At 48.2% G+C, this 17,334-nt stretch overlaps 1 pseudogene across 1 annotated transcript in view; it reads left to right on the top strand.

Moving 5' to 3' along the window:
* Window positions 1–17,334, top strand: part of LOC148442594 (uncharacterized) — a 31,358-nt pseudogene that overhangs the window by 5,958 nt on the left and 8,066 nt on the right. Inside the window, exon 2 of the transcript XR_015875786.1 lies at window positions 2,613–2,721. The product of XR_015875786.1 is annotated as an uncharacterized LOC148442594 (transcript). The remainder of the gene's footprint in view (window positions 1–2,612; window positions 2,722–17,334) is intronic.

The raw sequence follows: 17,334 nt of genomic DNA, 5'->3' as shown, positions 1-17,334 counted from the left end.
AAAACGTTCTGCTGGTTCTGCTTACAATTCGGTTAAAGGGTAACTCGGGGAATAATCCTATATCCGGATCTGTGACCCAGCATATATGTGTACAATTATATTGGTGGATTTCATATGCTGAGCATAAAGGGCCTGATTTATATGTGACCCGTCCAGCTAAACTGCAGATGCAGCAGAAGGCCTCTGTAGGAACTAGGCTCTTCCTACATGCAGTTACTATCCCAGTGCAGCGTCCATAGATGCTGCCTTGGGCCACCGTCGCGATCATCAGTTGCAGTGGTCGCTGCCCCCTCATGAAACGTAACAACGCCCCTCTTCACACATTGCCACGCCCATTTTTCACAGCGTGTCTCCACAACTCACTTCAAAATTCCCACTTCGACCACTGTGTGTGTATGTATCTATGTATATATATATATATATATGTGTGTGTGTGTCTATGTATATATATGTGTATATAACACACCGCCCCCCCTAAAGCAAGAGTCTAGATCAGCCCCTGCTCCTACCCCATATATACCTACACCCCTATACATACTGTATATCCCCTGCCCCTATACACCCCATATCTATTTCCTCCAACCCCTTACACTCCTTATAAACCTACCCCTCCTCCCACCCCATATACCCCATATATAACTACCCCCCCTGCCCGGTGTCCCCCATATAACTCTTCCTACCTCATTTACCCCAAATACTTTCTCCTACTCCATATACCTACACCCTTATATATAATATGCATACATATATCACATCCCACCCCTTTCACCTCTGCCCCCCATATAACTACACCACTATACATATATTCCCAACCCATATATCTACTCCCTATACATATATATGTATAGGGAGTAGATACACCCCATACAGCCCTGCCCCATATATGCCTACACCCCTATTCATACATCTATCCTATCTACTTATATATCCCCTTAGAACTTCATAAACCCCTGCCCCACTATATCAACACCCTTATACATGTATTTACATATAGCCCCCTCCCACCCCATACACCTATGACCCCCATATATCTACAACATATATAAAATCACATCATACACCGCTGCCCCCATATTTCTAAACCCCTATACATATATCCCTCATACACTCCTTCCCCAATAAATTTACACAAACTGATATGTGGTATTAATGTTATATATAGATATATAGGGGAGGGGACCATACAGTGATATTTGAGGGAATAACACAGTTTCCAGCACACACTGATATGTGGTATTATTATTATATAGGATGGAGGGGACTAAACAGTGATATATGAGGGGGAATAACACAGCTCCCATCACACACTGATATGTGGTATTATTATATAGGGTGGAGGGGACTATACAGTGATATATGAGGAGGAATAACAGCTCCCAGCACACACTGATATGTGGTATTATTATTATATAGGGGAGAGGGGACCGTACAGTGATATATGAGGGGGAATAACACAGCTCCCAGCACACACTGATATGTGGTATCATTATTATATAGGGGAGAGGGGCTGTACAGTGATATATGAGGGGGAATAACACAGCTCCTAGCACACACTGATATGTAGTATTATTATATAGGGGAGAGGGGACTGTACAGTGATATATGAGGGGGAATAACACAGCTCCCAGCACACACTGATATGTGGTATTGTTATATAGGGGGAGGGGACCGTACAGTGATATGACGGGAATAACACAGCTCCCGGCACACACTGATATGTGATATTATTATTATATAGGGGATAGGATACTGTACAGTGATATATGAGGGGGAATAACACAGCTTCCAGCACACACTATGTGGTATTATTATATAGTGGAGAGGGTACTGTACAGTGATATGAGGGCAGAATAACACAGCTCCCAGCACATACTGATATGTGGTATTATTATATAGGAAAGAGGGGACAGTACAGTGATATATGAGGAGGAATAACACAGCTCCCAGCACACACTGATATGTGGTATTATTATTATATAGGGGAGAGGGGACTGTACAGTGATATATGAGGGGGAATAACACAGCTCCCAGCACACACTGATATGTGGTATTATTATTATACAGGGGAGAGGGGACTGTACAGTGATATATGAGGGGGAGTAATACAGCTCCCAGCACACACTGATATGTGGTATTATTATTATATAGGGGGAGAGGGGACAGTACAGTGATATATGAGGGGGAATAACCCAGCTCCCAGCACACACTGATATGTGGTATTATTATTATATAGGGGGAGAGGGGACAGTACAGTGATATATGAGGGGGAATAACACAGCTCCCAGCACACACTGATAGAGATGGGAGTTGGATGGAAGATGTGATAGGATGGGGATATGCACAGTATGATTACAAGTTTTTATGACTATTTCTACTTGGCCAGTGTTTGTGAGGACCATGAACAAATCTCTGCACCCGCATGTACTATTCCATTGTATACTTATAGTGGTGACTGTCAGACTTCTACTGTAACACACAGGTAATACCACATTTACTATACAGTCTGTAGGGCAGCTGTAATTAGTCTTCCACTGATATTCTTCTCTTTTACTAATGTCTAATATCATTTATTGGTATTTAAGCGTTATTTTATTTTTCTGTGGGTTATATAGGGTAAAGATATGACTGATATAAAGTAAGAAGATATAGAGGGAGAAGAAGAGATGTATGTGAGGAGACATCAATGTAAGGAGGAGGACATCTCTACAGATGTCAGCACAGGTGGGTAATAAACACTTTTTACATAAGTGACACATTCTCCTTGTTCGGCCACTACAGCAATCTCTTATCCTGCACCCTCCTCTGTCAATACAAACTGATGATGAAAATGTATATGCCCAGTGGTATAGTCAGGAGCTCTCAGCCCCTATTATACTCCTGCTCTCCTCCTCACATCATGTCACTGTGTGTTACCAGCCCAGAGGTTTGACCAGTCTCCTCCCCACACTCTCTGGTGTATCTCATACATCAGGAGCCATCATCCCCTATTATATTCCTGCTCTCCTCCTCATATCATGTCACTGTGTGTTACCAGCCCAGAGATCTGACCAGTCTCCTCCACACACTCTCTGGTGTATCTGTTACATCAGGAGCCATCAGCCCCTATTATACTCCTGCACGCCCCTCACATCATGTTACTGTGTGTTACCAGCCCAGAGATCTGACCAGTCTCCTCCCACACTCACTGGTGTATCTCATACATCAGGAGCCATCAGCCTCTATTATACTCCTGCTCTCCCCCTCACATCATGTCACTGTGTGTTACCAGCCCAGAGATCTGACCAGTCTCCTCCCCACACTCTCTGGTGTATCTCATACATCAAGAGCCATCAGCCCCTATTATAGTCCTGCTCTCTCCCTCACATCATGTCACTGTGTGTTACCAGCCCAGAGATCTGACCAGTCTCCTCCCCACACTCTCTGGTGTATCTCATACATCAGGAGCCATCAGCCCCTATTATAGTCCTGCTCTCCCCCTCACATCATGTCACTGTGTGTTACCAGCCCAGAGATCTGACCAGTCTCCTCCCCACACTCTCTGGTGTATCTCATACATCAGGAGCCATCAGCCCCTATTATAGTCCTGCTCTCCTCCTCACATGATGTCAATATGTGTTACCAGCCCAGAGATCTGACCAGTCTCCTCCCCACTCTCTGGTGTATCTCATACATCAGGAGCCATCAGCCCCTATTATATTCCTGCTCTCCCCCTCACATCATGTCACTGTATGTTACCAGCCCAGAGATCTGACCAGTCTCCTCCCCACACTCTCTGGTGTATCTCATACATCAGGAGTCATCAGCCCCTATTATACTCCTGCTCTCCTCCTCACATCATGTCACTGTGTGTTACCAGCCCAGAGATCTGACCAGTCTCCTCCCCACACTCTCTGGTGTATCTCATACATCATGAGCCATCAGCCCCTATTATACTCCTGCTCTCCACCTCACATCATGTCACTGTGTGTTACCAGCCCAGATATCTGACCAGTCTCCTCCCCACACTCTCTGGTGTATCTCATACATCATAAGCCATCAGCCCCTATTATACTCCTGCTCTCCCCCTCACATCATGTCACTGTGTGTTACCAGCCCAGAGATCTGACCAGTCTCCTCCCAACACTCTCTGGTGTATCTCATACATCAGGAGCCATCAGCCCCTATTATACTCCTGCTCTCCCCCTCACATCATGTTACTGTGTTTTACCAGCCCAGAGATCTGACCAGTCTCCTCCCCACACTCTCTGGTGTATCTCATACATCAGGAGCCATCAGCCCCTATTATATTCCTGCTCTCTCCCTCACATCATGTCACTGTGTTACCAGCCCAGAGATCTGACCAGTCTCCTCCCCACACTCTCTGGTGTATCTCATACATCAGGAGCCATCAGCCCCTATTATAGTCCTGCTCTCCTCCTCACATCATGTCACTATGTGTTACCAGCCCAGAGATCTGACCAGTCTCTTCCCCAAACTCTCTGGTGTATCTCATACATCAGGAGCCATCAGCCCCTATTATACTCCTGCTCTCCTCCTCACATCATGTCACTGTGTGTTACCAGCCCAGAGATCTGACCAGTCTCCTCCTCACACTCTCTGGTATAGCTCATACATCAGGAGCCATCAGCCCCTATTATACTACTGCTCTCCCCATCACATCATGTCACTGTGTGTTACCAGCCCAGAGATCTGACCAGTCTCCTCCCCACACTCTCTGGTGTATCTCATACATCAGGTGCCATCAGCCCCTATTATACTCCTGCTCTCCCCCTCACATCATGTCACTGTGTGTTACCAGCCCAGAGATCTGACCAGTCTCCTCCCCACACTCTCTGGTCAATCTCATACATCAGGAGCCATCAGGCCCTAATATACTCCTGCTCCCTACTCACATCATGTCACTGTGTGTTACCAGCCCAGAGATCTGACCAGTCTCCTCCCCACACTCTCTGGTGTATCTCATACATCAGGAGCCATCAGCCCCTATTATACTCCTGCTCTCCTCCTCACATCATGTCACTGTGTGTTACCAGCCCAGAGATCTGACCAGTCTCCTCCCCACACTCTCTGAAGTATCTCATACATCAGGAGCCATCAGCCCCTATTATACTCATGCTCTCCTCCTCACATCATGTCACTGTGTGTTACCTGCCCAGAGATCTGACCAGTCTCCTCTCCACACTCTCTGGTGTATCTCATACATCAGGAGCCATCAGCCCCTATTATAGTCCTGCTCTCCCCCTCACATCATGTCACTGTGTTACCAGCCCAGAGATCTCACCAGTCTCCTCCCCACACTCTCTGGTGTATCTCATACATCTTGAGCCATCAGCCCCTATTATACTCCTGCTCTCCCCCTCACATCATGTCACTGTGTGTTACCAGCCCAGATATCTGACCAGTCTCCTCCTCACACTCTCTGGTATAGCTCATACATCAGGAGCCATCAGCCCCTATTATACTCCTGCTCTCCACATCACATCATGTAACTGTGTGTTACCAGCCCAGAGATCTGACCAGTCTCCTCCCCACACTCTCTGGTGTATCTCATACATCAGGTGCCATCAGCCACTATTATACTCCTGCTCTCCCCCTCACATCATGTCACTGTGTGTTACCAGCCCAGAGATCTGACCAATCTCCTCCCCACACTCTCTGGTGTTTCTCATACATCAGGAGCCTTCAGCCCCTATTATACTCCTGCTCTCCTCCTCACATCATGTCACTGTGTGTTACCAGCCCAGAGATCTGACCAGTCTCCTCCCCACACTCTCTGGTCAATCTCATACATCAGGAGCCATCAGGCCCTATTATACTCCTGCTCCCTACTCACATCATGTCACTGTGTGTTACCAGCCCAGAAATCTGACCAGTCTCCTCCCCACACTCTCTGGTGTATCTCATACATCAGCAGCCATCAGCCCCTATTATACTCATGCTCTCCTCCTCACATCATGTCACTGTGTGTTACCAGCCCAGATATCTGACCAGTCTCCTCCTCACACTCTCTGGTATAGCTCATACATCAGGAGCCATCAGCCCCTATTATACTCCTGCTCTCCACATCACATCATGTAACTGTGTGTTACCAGCCCAGAGATCTGACCAGTCTCCTCCCCACACTCTCTGGTGTATCTCATACATCAGGTGCCATCAGCCACTATTATACTCCTGCTCTCCCCCTCACATCATGTCACTGTGTGTTACCAGCCCAGAGATCTGACCAATCTCCTCCCCACACTCTCCGGTGTTTCTCATACATCAGGAGCCTTCAGCCCCTATTATACTCCTGCTCTCCTCCTCACATCATGTCACTGTGTGTTACCAGCCCAGAGATCTGACCAGTCTCCTCCCCACACTCTCTGGTCAATCTCATACATCAGGAGCCATCAGGCCCTATTATACTCCTGCTCCCTACTCACATCATGTCACTGTGTGTTACCAGCCCAGAAATCTGACCAGTCTCCTCCCCACACTCTCTGGTGTATCTCATACATCAGCAGCCATCAGCCCCTATTATACTCATGCTCTCCTCCTCACATCATGTCACTGTGTGTTACCAGCCCAGAGATCTGACCAGTCTCCTCCCCACACTCTCTGGTCAATCTCATACATCAGGAGCCATCAGGCCCTATTATACTCCTGCTCTCCCCCTCACATCATGTCACTGTGTGCTACCAGCCCAGAGATCTGACCAGTCTCCTCCCCACACTCTCTGGTGTATCTCATACATCAGGAGCCATCAGCCCCTATTATACTCATGCTCTCCTCCTCACATCATGTCACTGTGTGTTACCAGCCCATAGATCTGACCAGTCTCCTCCCCACACTCTCTGGTGTATCTCCTACATCATGAGCCATCAGCCCCTATTATACTCCTGCTCTCCCCCTCACATCATGTCACTATGTGTTACCAGCCCAGAGATCTGACCAGTCTCCTCCCCACACTCTCTGGTGTATCTCATACATCAGGAGCCTTCAGCCCCTATTATACTCCTGCTCTCCCCCTCACATCATGTAACTGTGTGTTACCAGCCCAGAGATCTGACCAGTCTCCTCCCCACACTCTCTGGTGTATCTCATACATCAGGATCCATCAGCCCCTATTATAGTCCTGCTCTCCCCCTCACATCATGTCACTGTGTTACCAGCCCAGAGATCTGACCAGTCTCCTCCTCACACTCTCTGGTATAGCTCATACATCAGGATCCATCAGCCCCTATTATACTCCTTCTCTCCTCCTCACATCATGTCACTGTGTGTTACCAGCCCTGAGATCTGACCAGTCTCCTCCACACACTCTCTGGTGTAACTCATACATCAGGAGCCATCAGCCCCTATTATACTCCTGCTCTCCCCCTCACATCATGTAACTGTGTGTTACCACCCCACAGATCTGACCAGTCTCCTCCCCACACTCTCTGGTGTATCTCATACATCAGGAGCCATCATCCCCTATTATACTCCTGCTCTCCCCCCTCACATCATGTCACTGTGTGTTACTAGCCCAGAGACCTGACCAGTCTCCTCCTCACAATCTCTGGTGCATCTCATATATCAGGAGCCATCAGCCCCTATTATACTCCTCCTCTCCCCCTCACATCATGTCACTGTGTGTTACCAGCCCAGAGATCTGACCAGTCTCCTCCCCGCACTCTCTGGTGTATCTCATACATCAGGAGCCATCAGCCCCTGTTATACTCCTGCTCTCCCCCTCACATCATGTCACTGTGTGTTACCAGTCCAGAGATCTGACCAGTCTCCTCCCCACTCTCTCTGGTGTATCTCATACATCATGAGCCATCAGCCCTTGTTATACTCCTGCTCTCCCCCTCACATCATGTCACTGTGTGTTACCAGCCCAGAGATCTGACCAGTCTCCTCCCCACACTCTCTGGTGTATCTCATACATCAGGAGCCTTCAGCCCCTATTATACTCCTGCTCTCCCCCTCACATCATGTCACTGTGTGTTACCAGCCCAGAGATCTGACCAGTCTCCTCCCCACACTCTCAGGTGTATCTCATACATCAGGAGCCATCAGTCCCTATTATAGTCCTGCTCTCCCCCTCACATCATATCACTGTGTTACCAGCCCAGAGATCTGACCAGTCTCCTCCCCACACTCTCTGGTGTATCTCTTACATCAGGAGCCATCAGCCCCTATTATAGTCCTGCTCTCCTCCTCACATCATGTCACTATGTGTTACCAGCCCAGAGATCTGACCAGTCTCCTCCCCACACTCTCTGGTGTATCTCATACATCAGGAGCCATCAGCCCCTATTATACTCCTGCTCTCCTCCTCACATCATGTCACTGTGTGTTACCAGCCCAGAGATCTGACCAGTCTCCTCCCCACACTCTCTGGTGTTTCTCATACATCAGGAGCCATCAGCCCCTATTATACTCATGCTCTCCTCCTCACATCATGTCACTGTGTGTTACCAGCCCAGAGATCTGACCAGTCTCCTCCCCACACTCTCTGGTGTATCTCATACATCAGGAGCCATCAGCCCCTATTATACTCCTGCTCTCCCCCTCACATCATGTCACTGTGTGTTACCAGCCCAGAGATCTGACCAGTCTCCTCCAAACACTCTCTGGTATAGCTCATACATCAGGAGCCATCAGCCCCTATTATACTACTGCTCTCCCCATCACATCATGTCACTGTGTGTTACCAGCCCAGAGATCTGACCAGTCTCCTCCCCACACTCTCTGGTGTATCTCATACATCAGGTGTCATCAGCCCCTATTATACTCTTGCTCCCCCCCTCACATCATTTCACTGTGTGTTACCAACCCAGAGATCTGACCAGTCTCCTCCCCACACTCTCTGGTGCATCTCATACATCAGGATCCATCAGCCCCTATTATACTCCTGCTCTCCTCCTCACATCATGTCACTGTGTGTTACCTGCCCAGAGATCTGACCAGTCTCCTCCACACACTCTCTGGTGTATCTCATACATCAGGAGCCATCAGCCCCTATTATATTCCTGCTCTCTCCCTCACATCATGTCACTGTGTTACCAGCCCAGAGATCTGACCAGTCTCCTCCCCACACTCTCTGGTGTATCTCATACATCAGGAGTCATCAGCCCCTATTATACTCCTGCTCTCCTCCTCACATCATGTCACTGTGTGTTACCAGCCCAGAGATCTGACCAGTCTCCTCCCCACACTCTCTGGTGTATCTCATACATCATGAGCCATCAGCCCCTATTATACTCCTGCTCTCCCCCTCACATCATGTCACTATGTGTTACCAGCCCAGAGATCTGACCAGTCTCCTCCCCACACTCTCTGGTGTATCTCATACATCAGGAGCCTTCAGCCCCTATTATACTCCTGCTCTCCCCCTCACATCATGTAACTGTGTGTTACCAGCCCATAGATCTGACCAGTCTCCTCCCCACACTCTCTGGTGTATCTCATACATCAGGAGCCATCAGTCCCTATTATAGTCCTGCTCTCCCCCTCACATCATGTCACTGTGTTACCAGCCCAGAGATCTGACCAGTCTCCTCCCCACACTCTCTGGTGTATCTCATACATCAGGAGCCATCAGCCCCTATTATACTCCTGCTCTCCTCATCACATCATGTAACTGTGTGTTACCAGCCCAGAGATCTGACCAGTCTCCTCCCCACACTCTCTGGTGTATCTCATACATCAGGTGCCATCAGCCACTATTATACTCCTGCTCTCCCCCTCACATCATGTCACTGTGTGTTACCAGTCCAGAGATCTGACCAGTCTCCTCCCCACTCTCTCTGGTGTATCTCATACATCATGAGCCATCAGCCCTTGTTATACTCCTGCTCTCCCCCTCACATCATGTCACTGTGTGTTACCAGCCCAGAGATCTGACCAGTCTCCTCCCCACACTCTCTGGTGTATCTCATACATCAGGAGCCATCAGTCCCTATTATAGTCCTGCTCTCCCCCTCACATCATATCACTGTGTTACCAGCCCAGAGATCTGACCAGTCTCCTCCCCACACTCTCTGGTGTATCTCTTACATCAGGAGCCATCAGCCCCTATTATAGTCCTGCTCTCCTCCTCACATCATGTCACTATGTGTTACCAGCCCAGAGATCTGACCAGTCTCCTCCCCACACTCTCTGGTGTATCTCATACATCAGGAGCCATCAGCCCCTATTATACTCCTGCTCTCCTCCTCACATCATGTCACTGTATGTTACCAGCCCAGATATCTGACCAGTCTCCTCCCCACACTCTCTGGTGTATCTCATACATCAGGAGCCATCAGCCCCTATTATACTCCTGCTCTCCTCCTCACATCATGTCACTGTGTGTTACCAGCCCAGAGATCTGACCAGTCTCCTCCCCACACTCTCTGGTGTATCTCATACATCATGAGCCATCAGCCCCTATTATACTCCTGCTCTCCCCCTCACATCATGTCACTGTGTGTTACCAGCCCAGAGATATGACCAGTCTCCTCCTCACACTCTCTGGTATAGCTCATACATCAGGAGCCATCAGCCCCTATTATACTACTGCTCTCCCCATCACATCATGTCACTGTGTGTTACCAGCCCAGAGATCTGACCAGTCTCCTCCCCACACTCTCTGGTGTATCTCATACATCATGTGTCATCAGCCCCTATTATACTCTTGCTCCCCCCCTCACATCATTTCACTGTGTGTTACCAACCCAGAGATCTGACCAGTCTCCTCCCCACACTCTCTGGTGCATCTCATACATCAGGATCCATCAGCCCCTATTATACTCCTGCTCTCCTCCTCACATCATGTCACTGTGTGTTACCTGCCCAGAGATCTGACCAGTCTCCTCCACACACTCTCTGGTGTATCTCATACATCAGGAGCCATCAGCCCCTATTATATTCCTGCTCTCTCCCTCACATCATGTCACTGTGTTACCAGCCCAGAGATCTGACCAGTCTCCTCCCCACACTCTCTGGTGTATCTCATACATCAGGAGTCATCAGCCCCTATTATACTCCTGCTCTCCTCCTCACATCATGTCACTGTGTGTTACCAGCCCAGAGATCTGACCAGTCTCCTCCCCACACTCTCTGGTGTATCTCATACATCATGAGCCATCAGCCCCTATTATACTCCTGCTCTCCCCCTCACATCATGTCACTATGTGTTACCAGCCCAGAGATCTGACCAGTCTCCTCCCCACACTCTCTGGTGTATCTCATACATCAGGAGCCTTCAGCCCCTATTATACTCCTGCTCTCCCCCTCACATCATGTAACTGTGTGTTACCAGCCCAGAGATCTGACCAGTCTCCTCCCCACACTCTCTGGTGTATCTCATACATCAGGAGCCATCAGTCCCTATTATAGTCCTGCTCTCCCCCTCACATCATGTCACTGTGTTACCAGCCCAGAGATCTGACCAGTCTCCTCCCCACACTCTCTGGTGTATCTCATACATCAGGAGCCATCAGCCCCTATTATAGTCCTGCTCTCCTCCTCACATCATGTCACTATGTGTCACCAGCCCAGAGATCTGACCAGTCTCCTCCCCACACTCTCTGGTGTATCTCATACATCAGGAGCCATCAGCCCCTATTATACTCCTGCTCTCCTCCTCACATCATGTCACTGTGTGTTACCAGCCCAGAGATCTGACCAGTCTCCTCCCCACACTCTCTGGTGTATCTCATACATCAGGAGCCATCAGCCCCTATTATACTCCTGCTCTCCTCCTCACATCATGTCACTGTGTGTTACCAGCCCAGAGATCTGACCAGTCTCCTCCCCACACTCTCTGGTGTATCTCATAAATCAGGAGCCATCAGCCCCTATTATAGTCCTGCTCTCCTCCTCACATCATGTCTCTATGTGTTACCAGCCCAGAGATCTGACCAGTCTCCTCCTCACACTCTCTGGTGTATCTCATACATCAGGAGCCATCAGCCCCTATTATACTCCTGCTCTCCTCCTCACATCATGTCACTGTGTGTTACCAGCCCAGAGATCTGACCAGTCTCCTCCCCACACTCTCTGGTGTATCTCATACATCAGGAGCCATCAGCGCCTATTATACTCCTGCTCTCCTCCTCACATCATGTCACTGTGTGTTACCAGCCCAGAGATCTGACCAGTCTCCTCCCCACACTCTCTGGTGTATCTCATACATCAGGAGCCATCAGCCCCTATTATACTCCTGCTCTCCCCCTCACATCATGTCACTGTGTGTTACCAGCCCAGAGATCTGACCAGTCTCCTCCTCACACTCTCTGGTATAGCTCATACATCAGGATCCATCAGCCCCTATTATACTCCTTCTCTCCTCCTCACATCATGTCACTGTGTGTTACCAGCCCTGAGATCTGACCAGTCTCCTCCACACACTCTCTGGTGTAACTCATACATCAGGAGCCATCAGCCCCTATTATACTCCTGCTCTCCCCCTCACATCATGTAACTGTGTGTTACCAGCCCACAGATCTGACCAGTCTCCTCCCCACACTCTCTGGTGTATCTCATACATCAGGAGCCATCATCCCCTATTATACTCCTGCTCTCCCCCCTCACATCATGTCACTGTGTGTTACTAGCCCAGAGATCTGACCAGTCTCCTCCTCACAATCTCTGGTGCATCTCATATATCAGGAGCCATCAGCCCCTATTATACTCCTCCTCTCCCCCTCACATCATGTCACTGTGTGTTACCAGCCCAGAGATCTGACCAGTCTCCTCCCCACACTCTCTGGTGTATCTCATACATCAGGAGCCATCAGCCCCTGTTATACTCCTGCTCTCCCCCTCACATCATGTCACTGTGTGTTACCAGTCCAGAGATCTGACCAGTCTCCTCCCCACTCTCTCTGGTGTATCTCATACATCATGAGCCATCAGCCCTTGTTATACTCCTGCTCTCCCCCTCACATCATGTCACTGTGTGTTACCAGCCCAGAGATCTGACCAGTCTCCTCCCCACACTCTCTGGTGTATCTCATACATCAGGAGCCTTCAGCCCCTATTATACTCCTGCTCTCCCCCTCACATCATGTCACTGTGTGTTACCAGCCCAGAGATCTGACCAGTCTCCTCCCCACACTCTCTGGTATATCTCATACATCAGGAGCCATCAGTCCCTATTATAGTCCTGCTCTCCCCCTCACATCATATCACTGTGTTACCAGCCCAGAGATCTGACCAGTCTCCTCCCCACACTCTCTGGTGTATCTCTTACATCAGGAGCCATCAGCCCCTATTATAGTCCTGCTCTCCTCCTCACATCATGTCACTATGTGTTACCAGCCCAGAGATCTGACCAGTCTCTTCCCCACACTCTCTGGTGTATCTCATACATCAGGAGCCATCAGCCCCTATTATACTCCTGCTCTCCTCCTCACATCATGTCACTGTGTGTTACCAGCCCAGATATCTGACCAGCCTCCTCCCCACACTCTCTGGTGTATCTCATACATCAGGAGCCATCAGCCCCTATTATACTCCTGCTCTCCTCCTCACATCATGTCACTGTGTGTTACCAGCCCAGAGATCTGACCAGTCTCCTCCCCACACTCTCTGGTGTATCTCATACATCAGGAGCCATCAGCCCCTATTATACTCCTGCTCTCCCCCTCACATCATGTCACTGTGTGTTACCAGCCCAGAGATCTGACCAGTCTCCTCCTCACACTCTCTGGTATAGCTCATACATCAGGAGCCATCAGCCCCTATTATACTACTGCTCTCCCCATCACATCATGTCACTGTGTGTTACCAGCCCAGAGATCTGACCAGTCTCCTCCCCACACTCTCTGGTGTATCTCATACATCAGGTGTCATCAGCCCCTATTATACTCTTGCTCCCCCCCTCACATCATGTCACTGTGTGTTACCAACCCAGAGATCTGACCAGTCTCCTCCCCACACTCTCTGGTGCATCTCATACATCAGGATCCATCAGCCCCTATTATACTCCTGCTCTCCTCCTCACATCATGTCACTGTGTGTTACCTGCCCAGAGATCTGACCAGTCTCCTCCACACACTCTCTGGTGTAACTCATACATCAGGAGCCATCAGCCCCTCTTATACTCCTGCTCTCCCCCTCACATCATGTAACTGTGTGTTACCAGCCCAGAGATCTGACCAGTCTCCTCCCCACACTCTCTGGTGTATCTCCTACATCAGGAGCCATCATCCCCTATTATACTCCTGCTCTCCCCCCTCACATCATGTCACTATGTGTTACTAGCCCAGAGATCTGACCTATCTCCTCCTCACACTCTCTGGTGTATCTCATACATCAGGAGCCATCAGGCCCTGCTATTCCTCTTACATCTTATCTGGGGGGACACTGTAGTCTGTACTAAGGGTTAGTAGTCTGGCCCAGGAGTATAGGCACTAAAAAGGTTGTGTTAGTCTCCCCCCCCCCTCCCCAGCACCTATATAATCACTCCTACCTCGACCTATCTTCCGGTTTTCTTTTTTTTGCTAGAATTATGTGTTTAATTTTATCAATGTTTTGGGAGCTTCTCAGTCTCTGTTTAGAGGGCTCAGGGCATCGGCAGAGCAGAGCTTAGTTAAGCTGCATACACATGTAAAGATTTTCTGTCCAACCATCCAACTAGTTGATTGGTTGGAATGAAAATCTGGTAAGGTATGAAAGCAAATGACAATCAGCAATTTGCTCCCAAACACCGGAAAATGGACAAAAACTGTTGTTTGAACAAATTGTTTAGATCAAACATTTAACAAACTTGTCTGACGCCATTTTCATCTGTTTTCTGGCATTTAGGAGCAAATTGCTGATCATCAGTTACTCCCATACGTTACCAGATTTTCATTCCAACCAATCAACTAGTTGGATGGTTGGACAGAAAATCTTTAAATGTGTATGCAGCTTTAGTTACCTACCCACTCTGCTAACTCAGGGCCTGATTCAGAGCCGGACGCTCTGAACGAGCGCTCGCTCTGAATCAGGGCGTGTTTTTTTTATTTGCGAAGCGGCCTTTTGGACGCTCGCATAGCTGTGGGTTACCACCCACAGCTTATGCGAGTGTCCATGATGATGGTCAAGACCATCGGGCTTGCGACGAGACCCTTGCGGTAGGGTCTCGTTGACAGCAAGCCCTGGAGTGATTTTGGCTCTATCAGCTCCTGAATGGGGGTAGCTGGATCACTGTCTGAGTGTCCAGGGCCCTGCCTAAGCAAAAAACAGGAGACAGTACCTGATAGGAGCTCCGGAGTCCGTGTGTAGTCACAGCCTATTATTGGAGTAGGGCTGGGCTGCGACGCTCCTCTGCACACTTCTCTATAAATGGTACCAACTGGAGGGGGCTCCGTGACTGGCTGGCGCTTATTCTGACTCTCTGCTAATTAGCCGGGACAGTGGATGCACCGTTTTCCTAAGCAAGCATTGCGGCTGGCTCCAAACCCCGGTGTTACTTGGCGGGCTTCAGCAGGACCGAGGCTGCAAGTGTCCAGAGGCTGGGGGACCTGCTAGAGGGCTGTTGGCAGAGCGGTGGGGGCATGTTTTGTTGGATGATTAAAAAACTGAAAATATATCTCTGCGCTAAATTTAAGTTGAGAACGGTATAGATCGAATCATGCACTTTGTAAATGAAAATAATCACATTTAATAAAAGTTCATACAAATAATACAATAATGACCGGTCATGAAACATATAAATAGAACAAATTCATATAAAAGACTTAAAAAATCGGACTGTATATTGTGTGAATATAAACACACTTAAAGAGGTGGATCTAAATTGCACAGTCATATATAATAACCCAGTCTGTTGGGAATTGGGACAATAAACACACCCACACCTGCAAGTAGCAATATGTATCCAAATGTGTCTAACCGCTCAATGGAGAAAAATGTCAAAATCATAGGTATTGAGCTCCGTGGAGCTTCATACCATCAGGTAGATACAATCGGTGATCTCCACAGCTAGTTTAGGGGAGCCCTCACGGATGGAGATGGATTAGCAGAAGAGGGGAGGCATACTTCTGAGAGTCTTTGATCAAAGAGTCTTTGATAAAGCCCCTATTCTGTGGAGCGAAACGCGTCAGTGGATTTGTGGACCCCTTGGGATGTACTCTACACCCACCTGCCTTTATTCCAATTTAGGAGGAGAGACGGAAGACTTGTTGCAGCTCTGAGGGTAGAGGCCGGGTTCAAGACGCGGCTGGAGCCAGTTTCATCTGCCGCTAACACCCGGTACATCAGGTCTCTCCCAGAAGTATGCCTCCCTTCTTCTGATCCACCTCTTTAAGTGTGTTTATAATCACACAATATACAGTCTGATTTTTTAAGTCTTTTATATGAATTTGTTCTATTTATATGTGTTATGAGCGGTCATTATTGTATTATTTGTATGAACTTTTATTAAATGTGATTATTTTCATTTACAAAGTGCATGATTCAATCCATACCGTTCTCAACTTAAATTTAGCGTAGAGATATTTTTTCAGTTTTTTATGTTACACCTATTTAGGTGATTATTGTGCCACCACCAGACACATTTTTCTTTGTTGCTACAGATTTATTTATTATTTGGATAAGTTCATATCTATTTTCAGCTCTATATAGCGCTGGGTTATATATTTTCTCTTTTACTTGGATGGATTAAAGCCTTGATGGAGGTTATTGTGGGGCAATTACATACTATTATTGTTATCTAGTAACCACGCTATGTTACGCGTAGGAACATGTTGCTTTTAGGTAGTGTTTGCCATACTTCTAAGTGTTGGTGATTATAAGGCTGGGCATTAGAGGAAAAGGCTTCCAAGGCAAAGCTTAGCTCTTCTGTATTCTATTATGCTTGCCCCAAATGTGGAACAAAATTTTACAAGGGTCACAGTGAGCCAGGAGCCCTCTATGCGCAGTCTGTGAGACAAAGGCCTTGGACCGGCCGTCAGGAAGTTCAACGGATGAGTCAGTGATCCTGGAATAGGCTAAGTCCATGGCTCAGGCCATTGTAGAACTTACTAGGCAGGTGATTCGGCAGTTGGAGTTGAGTGATTCTTCTCTCTCCTGTGGCTAGAGGGTCCCTCAGCTTCTATCTGATCCTTCCACTGAGCCAGTATGGGCCCGTAATATGGGGTGGTGTGTTTCTAAGAAGTCGGCATCTATGGATAGGATTCTGTCATCCCCCACATTGGCAGTTAGGAAGAGGTCATAGCAAGCTTCTGCTGCTTTTCCTGGATTCTGATTCAGTAGGTTCCTCAAAAGGGGGATTTGGTAGATACATTGGGATGGGATAATGCATCTCCAAGTGTTGTCTGTAAACTAATAGATGCAATTAGACAGACACATAATATTTAGAAAACAGTGGCTCCTGAGGCTAGATCTTCATAA

This window comes from Taudactylus pleione, unplaced genomic scaffold (assembly GCF_031769625.1).
Source record: "Taudactylus pleione unplaced genomic scaffold, aTauple2 ptg001443l, whole genome shotgun sequence".
Taxonomy (NCBI): Eukaryota; Metazoa; Chordata; class Amphibia; order Anura; family Myobatrachidae; genus Taudactylus; species Taudactylus pleione.
The sequence above is the reverse complement of the archived record's forward strand: the minus strand, read 5'-3'. Positions and strand labels throughout refer to the sequence as shown.